This window comes from Lampetra planeri, chromosome 3, assembly GCF_965212315.1.
Source record: "Lampetra planeri chromosome 3, kcLamPlan1.2.h2, whole genome shotgun sequence".
NCBI classification, from domain to species: domain Eukaryota; kingdom Metazoa; phylum Chordata; class Hyperoartia; order Petromyzontiformes; family Petromyzontidae; genus Lampetra; species Lampetra planeri.
The window spans coordinates 1,272,979-1,281,364 of NC_136109.1; positions in this window are offsets into that span (position 1 = coordinate 1,272,979).

Consider the following 8,386-nt stretch of genomic DNA (forward strand, 5'->3'; position numbering starts at 1 on the left):
CGTTGCACACACATCACACGTGGACACACACACACGTGGACACACACCACACGTGGACACACACACACGTGGACAACACACGTGGACACACACACACGTGGACACACACACACACGTGGACCACACACACACGTGGACACACACACACACGTGGACACACACACACGTGGCACACACACACACACGTGGACACACACACACGTGGACACACACACACGTGGACACACACACCACACGTGGACACACACACACACGTGGACACACACACACGTGGCACACACACACACACACGTGGACACACACTCACACACGTGGACACACACACACACGTGCACACACACACACACGTGGACACACACACACACGTGGACACACACACCACGTGCACACACACACGTGGACACACACACACACGTGCACACACACACACGTGGACACACACACACGTGCACACACACACAGTGGACACACACACACGTGCACACACACACACGTGCACACACACACGTGGACACACACACACGTGGACACACACACACGTGCACACACACACACACACGTGGACACACACACACGTGGACACACACACACGTGCACACACACACACGTGGACACACACACACGTGCACACACACGTGGACACACACACACACACGTGGACACACACACACACGTGGGGACACACACACACGTGCACACACACACACACACGTGGACACACACACACACGTGGACACACACACACGTGCACACACACACGTGGACACACACACACACACGTGCACACACACACGTGGACACACACACACACGTGGACACACACACACGTGCACACACACACACGTGGACACACACACACGTGCACACGCACACACGTGCACACACACACACGTGGACACGCACACACACGTGGACACACACACACGTGGACACACACACACGTGGACACACACACACACGTGGACACACACACACACGTGCACACACACATACACACGTGCGCACACACACGTGGACACACACACACGTGGACACACACACACACGTGCACACACACACACGTGCACACACACACACGTGGACACACACACACACGTGGACACACACACACACGTGGACACACACGCACACACACGTGCACACACACACACGTGCACACACACACACGTGCACACACACACACGTGGACACACACACACACGTGGACACACACGTGGACACACACGCACACACACGTGCACACACACACACGTGCACACACACACACGTGGACACACACACGTGGACACACACACACGTGCACACGTGCACACCTCGACCGGATCGGCACGCAGCGTGGCGATGTGAAACAGACCTCTGGGGCCCTTGGCGGGGCAGGGCTGTGACGCGGAGCAGATGCGGGCTCACGTGACCCTGCCGATCCGTGCCGTGCCGATCCGTGCCACGCGTGTCCTCGCCAGCTCCAAACATCTGTGACCCCCCCCGCCGCCGCCACCGTCATCGTTGATTGGGAGCGAAGCGATCGAGGCTGAGTTAATTGGGTGGGAGGGAGGGGGGGTGAGACAATAGGTGAGTACGAGACGCCGCCCTCGTAAATCCTTAAATCCCACGACTCCATATTCTGTGGTTCGTTCGGTAAAGTCACGTAGATAGAAAAATAAAAAAGAAAGTGAATAAAAAAAACGAATGTAGTCTGCAGCCTGGTGAGTATTGAATTCCTGTAGTCACCAAAGTTTTAAGTTAAAAATTCCCACGACTCCACTTCACGGATTTCCGTACGGGGGGGGTGGGTGGGGGTGTGGGTGGGTGGGTGGGGTGTGGGTGGGTGGGTGGGTGGAGTGGGGTGTGGGTGGGTGGGTGGGTGGAGTGGGGTGTGGTGGTGGGGTGTGGATAGGTGGGTGGAGTGTGGGTGGGGTGGGGTGTGGGTGGGTGGGTGGAGTGTGGGTGGAGTGGGGAGTGGGTGGGTGGAGTGGGGTGTGGGTGGGTGGAGTGGGGTGTGGGTGGGGGTGGGGGTGTGGGTGGGTGGGTGGAGTGTGGGTGGGAGTGGGGGTGGGTGGGTGGGTGGAGTGGGTGTGGGTGGGTGGGTGGAGTGGGGGTGTGGGTGGGTGGGTGGGGGTGTGGGTGGGTGGAGTGGGGTGTGGGGTGGGTGGGTGGAGTGGGGGTGTGGGTGGGTGGGGTGGGGTGTGGGTGGGTGGAGTGGGGTGTGGGTGGGGTGGGGTGTGGGTGGGTGGAGTGGGGTGTGGGTGGGTGGGTGGGGTGTGGGTGGGTGGGTGGAGTGGGGTGTGGGTGGGGTGTGGGTGGGTGGGTGGAGTGGGGTGTGCGTGGGTGGGTTGGTGGAGTGGGGGTGTGGGTGGGTGGGTGGGTGGGTGGGGTGTGGGTGGGTGGGTGGAGTGGGGGTGTGGGTGGGTGGGCGGGTGGAGTGTGGGGTGGGAGTGGGGAGTGGGTGGGTGGAGTGGGGGTGTGGGTGGGTGGGGTGTGGGTGGGTGGGTGGAGTGGGGTGTGGGTGGGTGGGGTGTGGATAGGTGGGTGGAGTGTGGGTGGGGTGGGGTGTGGGTGGGTGGGTGGGTGGAGTGTGGGGTGGGAGTGGGGAGTGGGTGGGTGGAGTGGGGTGTGGGTGGGTGGAGTGGGGTGTGGGTGGGGGGTGGGGTGTGGGTGGGTGGGTGGAGTGTGGGTGGGAGTGGGGGGTGGGTGGGTGGGGAGTGGGGTGTGGGGTGGGTGGGTGGAGGGGGGTGTGGGTGGGTGGGTGGGGTGGTGGGTGGGTGGAGTGGGTGGTGGGTGGGTGGGTGGAGTGGGGGTGTGGGTGGGGTGGGTGGGGTGTGGGTGGGTGGAGTGGGGTGTGGGTGGGGTGGGGTGTGGGTGGGTGGAGTGGGGTGTGGGTGGGTGGGTGGGGTGTGGGTGGGTGGGTGGAGTGGGGTGTGGGGGTGGGTGGGTGGGAGTGGGGTGTGCGTGGGTGGGTTGGTGGAGTGGGGTGTGGGTGGGTGGGTGGGTGGGGTGTGGGTGGGTGGGTGGAGTGGGGTGTGGGTGGGTGGGCGGGTGGAGTGAGGTGTGGGGTGGGTGGGTGGAGTGGGGTGTGGGGTGGGTGGAGTGGGGTGTGGGTGGGTGGGCGGGTGGGTGGGGTGTGGGTGGGTGGGTGGGGGTGTGGGTGGGTGGGGTGGGGTGTGGGTGGGTGGGTGGAGTGGGGTGTGGGTGGGTGGGTGGAGTGGGGGGGTGGGTGGGGTGGGTGGAGTGGGGTGTGGGTGGGTGGGTGGAGTGGGGTGGTGTGGGTGGGTGGGTGGAGTGGGGTGTGGGTGGGGTGGGTGGAGTGGGGTGTGGATGGGTGGGTGGAGTGGGGTCTGGGTGGGTGGGTGGGGTGTGGGTGGGTGGGTGGAGTGGGGTGTGGGTGGGTGGGTGGGTGGGTGGAGTGGGGGGTGGGTGGGTGGAGTGGGGTGTGGGTGGGTGGGTGGAGTGGGGTGTGGGTGGGTGGGTGGGTGGAGTGGGGTGTGGGTGGGTGGGTGGAGTGGGGTGTGGGTGGGTGGGTGGGGTGTGGGTGGGTGGGTGGAGTGTGGTGTGGGTGGAGTGGGGTGTGGGTGGGTGGGTGGAGTGGGGGGTGTGGGGGGGTGGGGTGGTGGGTGGGTGGGGTGTGGGGGTGGGTGGGTGGAGTGGGGTGTGGGTGGGTGGGTGGGGTGTGGGTGGGGTGGAGTGTGGGTGGGTGGGTGGGTGTGGGTGGGGTGGGTGGGTGGGTGGGTGGGTGGGGTGTGGGTGGGGTGGGGTGTGGGTGGGTGGGTGGGGTGTGGGTGGGTGGGTGGGGTGTGGGTGGGTGGAGTGGGGTGTGGGTGGGGTGGGGTGTGGGTGGGTGGAGTGGGGTGTGGGTGGGTGGGGTGGGGTGTGGGTGGGTGGGTGGGGTGGGGTGTGGGTGGGGTGTGGGTGGGTGGGTGGAGTGGGGTGGTGCGTGGGGTGGGTGGAGTGGGGGTGTGGGTGGGTGGGTGGGGTGTGGGTGGGGTGGGGTGTGGGTGGGTGGAGTGGGGTGTGCGTGGGTGGGTGGGTTGAGTGGGGTGTGGGTGGGTGGGTGGGTGGGGTGTGGGTGGGTGGGTGGAGTGGGGGTGTGGGTGGGGTGGGTGGAGTGGGGTGTGGGGTGGGCGGGGTGGAGTGAGGAGGTGGGTGGGTGGGTGGAGTGGGGGTGTGGGTGGGTGGGTGGAGTGGGGTGTGGGTGGGTGGAGTGGGGTGTGGGTGGGGTGGGTGGAGTGGGATGTTGGTGGGTGGGTGGGTGGGGTGTGGGTGGGGGTGGGAGTGGGTGTTGGTGGGTGGGTGGAGTGGGGTGTGGGTGGGTGGAGTGGGATGTTGGTGGGTGGGGTGTAGTGGGGTGTGGGTGGGTGGAGTGGGGTGTGGGTGGGTGGGTGGAGTGGGTTGTGGGTGGGTGGAGTGGGGTGTGGGTGGGTGGGTGGAGTGGGATGTGGGTAGGGTGGGGTGTGGGTGGGTTGGTGGAGTGGGGTGTGGGTGGGTGGGTGGGTGGAGTGGGGTGTGGGGTGGGTGGGTGGGTGGAGTGGGGTGTGGGGTGGGTGGGTGGGGTGTGGGTGGGTGGGTGGGGGTGTGGGTGGGTGGGTGGGTGGAGTGGGGTGGTGGGTGGGGGGTGGGGTGGGTGGGGGGTGGGGGGGGGTGGGTGGGTGGGTGGGGTGTGGGTGGAGTGGGGTGTGGGTGGGTGGGTGGAGTGGGGTGTGGGTGGGTGGGGTGGGGGTGGGTGGGTGGGTGGGGTGTGGGTGGTGGGTGGGGTGTGGGTGGGGTGGGTGGAGTGGGGTGTGGGTGGGGGGGGGTGGGGGGTGGGTGGGTGGGTGTGGGTGGTGGGTGGGTGGGGGTGTGGTGGGGTGGGGTGTGGGTGGGTGGGTGGAGTGGGGTGTGGGTGGGTGGGGTGTGGGTGGGTGGAGTGGGGGGTGTGGGTGGGGGGTGGGGTGTGGGTGGGTTGGGTGTGGGTGGGTGGGGTGGGGTGTGGGTGGGGTGTGGGTGGGTGGGTGGAGTGGGGTGTGGGTGGGTGGAGTGGGGTGTGGGTGGGTGGAGTGAGGTGTGGGTGGGTGGAGTGGGATGTTGGTGGGTGGGTGGAGTGGGGTGTGGGTGGGTGGAGTGGGATGTTGGTGGGTGGAGTGGGGTGTGGGTGGGTGGGTGGAGTGGGTTGTGGGTGGGGTGGAGTGGGATGTGGGTGGGTGGAGTGTGGTGTGGGTGGGTGGAGTGGGGTGTGGGTGGGTGGGGTGGAGTGGGTTGTGGGGTGGGTGGAGTGGGATGTGGGTGGGGTGGGGTTGTGGGTGGGGTGGAGTGGGGTGTGGGTGGGTGGGGTGTGGGTGGGGCGGGTGGACTGGGGTGTGGGTGGGTGGGTGGAGTGGGGTGTGGGTGGGTGGAGTGGGGTGTGGGTGGGTGGAGTGGGATGTTGGTGGGTGGGTGGAGTGGGGTGTGGGTGGGTGGAGTGGGGTGTGGGTGGGTGGAGTGGGGTGTGGGTGGGTGGAGTGGGGTGTGGGTGGGTGGAGTGGGATGTTGGTGGGTGGGTGGAGTGGGGTGTGGGTGGGTGGAGTGGGATGTTGGTGGGTGGAGTGGGGTGTGGATGGGTGGAGTGGGGTGTGGGTGGGTGGGTGGGGGTGTGGGTGGGTGGGTGGTGAGTGGGGGTGTGGGTGGGTGGGTGGGGTGGGGGGTGGGTTGGGTGGGGTGGGGTGTGGGTAGGGTGTGGGTGGGTGGGGTGTGGGTGGGTGGAGTGGGGTGTGGGTGGGTTGGGTGGGGTGGTGTGTGGGTGGGTGGGTGGGGTGTCTGCCCCCCCCCCCCCACCGGCACGTAGCGGCCCCACCGTAGCCGTGCTTGGGCCAGTGGGACACTTGGCGGAACAGAGGCCGATACACCGACGGGCCCCCTCTAGCGCCGACCCCGAATGACCCCTCCGCTTTTTTCCTAGAGGGCCCGTGAGCGCGTTGAGGCCGCCGCTCGCGGAATTACCGGTCGATGCCTGGCATCCCAAGGGCACTCGCCCGGAGGTGTGCGGCGTGGGGAGGGGAGGGAGAGAGGGGAGGGAGGGAGGGCAGGAATTCAAGCTGTGTGGGCCTCTGTCACTGTTTTGCCCGAGTGGTGGGTGGGGTGGGTGAGCAAGGGGGTGGATGGATTTGTGGGTTAGATGTTGTGGAGGTGATGTGGATGGTTGGATGGGTAGGTGGGTGGTTGTTGGAGCGATGGGTAGGATGGTAGATTGGTGGGCACGTGGGTAGGTGGGTGGTTGAGTGGTTGGTGAGTAAGCTGATGCGTCGGTGGGTGAATGGGTGGGTAGCTGAGGGTGGTGGGTGGGTGCGAGGCTGGGTAGGTGGGTGGCTGGATGGGTGGGTAGGTGGGTGGATGGCCTGGGTGGGTGGATGGGTGGGTGGGTGGCTTGGTGGGTGTGTGGCTTGGTGGGTGGGTGTCTGTACGTACGTTGAACTTCTTTTGCACCATACATAAGGACAACAAACTAAACACAAAAAGCAGTTCTGAAGAAATGAGTTGTCGCCCTAGAACGAGTTTTCAATGCTGCGAAACGACGTTTCAGGTAAAACGTCTGAGCCGTGCGCAGGGCGAGCGGTGATGGGGAACCTGGCGTGAGTGGGGGTGGTGGGTGAGTGGGTGGTGGGTGAGTGGTGGGTGAGTGGTGGGTGGTGGGTGAGTGTGGGTGGTGGATGAGTGGGTGGGTGAGTGGTGGGTGAGTGGGTGGGTGGTGTGGGGGTGAGTGAGTGGGAGTGGTGGGTGAGTGGGAGTGGGCGGGTGAGTGGTGGTGGGTGGGGGTGGGGGTGGTGGGTGGGGGTGGTGGGTGAGTGGTGGTGGGTGGGGGTGGTGGGTGAGTAGGTGGGTGGTGTGGGGATGGGTGGGGGTTGGTGGGTGAGTGGGTGGTGGGTGAGTGGTGGGGGTGAGTGAGTGGGTGGGTGAGTGGGTGGGTGGGTGGGTGAGTGGGGGTGGTGGGTGGGGGTGGTGAGTGGGGGTGGTGGGTGGGGGTGGTGGGTGGTGGGTGGGGGTGGTGGGTGGTGGGTTGGGGTTCGTGGGTTGGGGTTCGTGGGTGGGGGTGGTGGGTGGTGGATGGGTGGTGTGGGGATAGGTGGGGGTGGCAGGTGGTGGGTGAGTGGGAGTGGTGGGTGAGTGGGAGTGGGGTGAGTGGGTGGTGAGTGGGTGGTGTGGGGGTGAGTGGGTGGTGGGTGAGTGGTGGGGGTGGGTGAGTGGGTGGGTGAGTGGGTGGGTGAGTGAGTGGGTGGTGGGTGAGTGGGTGGTGGGTGAGTGGGTGGTGGGTGAGTGAGTGGGTGGGTGAGTGGGTGAGTGAGTGAGTGGGTGGGTGAGTGAGTGGGTGGTGTGGGGGTGGGTGGGTGGTGAGTAGGAGTGGTGGGTGAGTGGGTGGTGGGTGGTAAGTAAGGTGGTGAGTGGATGGGTGGTGAGTGGGTGGGTGGTGAGTGGGTGGGTGGTGAGTGGATGGTGAGTGGGTGGTGGTTGGGTGGTGAGTGGGTGAGTGGGTGGTGAGTGGGTGGGTGGTGTGGGGGTGGGTGGGAGTGGTGGGTGAGTGGGTGGGTGGTGAGTGGGTGGTGGGTGGGTGGTGAGTGGGTGGGTGAGTGAGTGGGTGGGTGGTGAGTGGTGGGTGAGTGAGTGGGTGAGTGGGTGAGTGAGTGGGTGGGTGGTGTGGGGGTGGGTGGGTGGTGAGTAGGAGTGGTGGGTGAGTGGGTGGTGAGTGGGTGATTGGGTGAGTGGGTGGTGAGTGGGTGGGTGGTGTGGGGGTGGGTGGGTGGGAGTGGTGGGTGAGTGGGTGGGTGGTGAGTGGGTGGTGGGTGGGTGGTGGGTGGGTGGTGAGTGGGTGGGTGAGTGAGAGTGGGTGGGTGGATGGTGAGTGGTGGGTGAGTGAGTGAGTGGGTGGGTGAGTGGGTGAGTGAGTGGGTGGGTGAGTGAGTGGGTGGATGAGTGGGTGGTGAGTGGGTGGTTTGTGGGTGAGTGAGTGTGTGAGTGAGTGGTGAGTGGGTGGTGAGTGGGTGGTTTGTGAGTGAGTGGGTGGTGGGTGAGTGAGTGGATGGGTGGGTGAGTGGATGGGTGAGTGAGTGAGTGGGTGGTGGGTGAGTGGATGGGTGGTGGGTGAGTGGATGGGTGAGTGAGTGAGTGGGTGGTGGGTGAGTGGATGGGTGAGTGTGTGAGTGAGTGGTGAGTGGATGGGTGAGTGAGTGAGTGGGTGGTGGGTGAGTGGGTGGTTTGTGAGTGAGTGGGTGGTGGGTGAGTGGATGGGTGAGTGAGTGAGTGGGTGAGTGAGTGGATGGGTGAGTGAGTGGGTGGTTTGTGAGTGAGTGGGTGGTGGGTGAGTGGATGGGTGAGTGAGTGAGTGGGTGGTGGGTGAGTGGATGGGTGAGTGAGTGAGTGGGTGGTGGGTGAGTGGATGGGTGAGTGA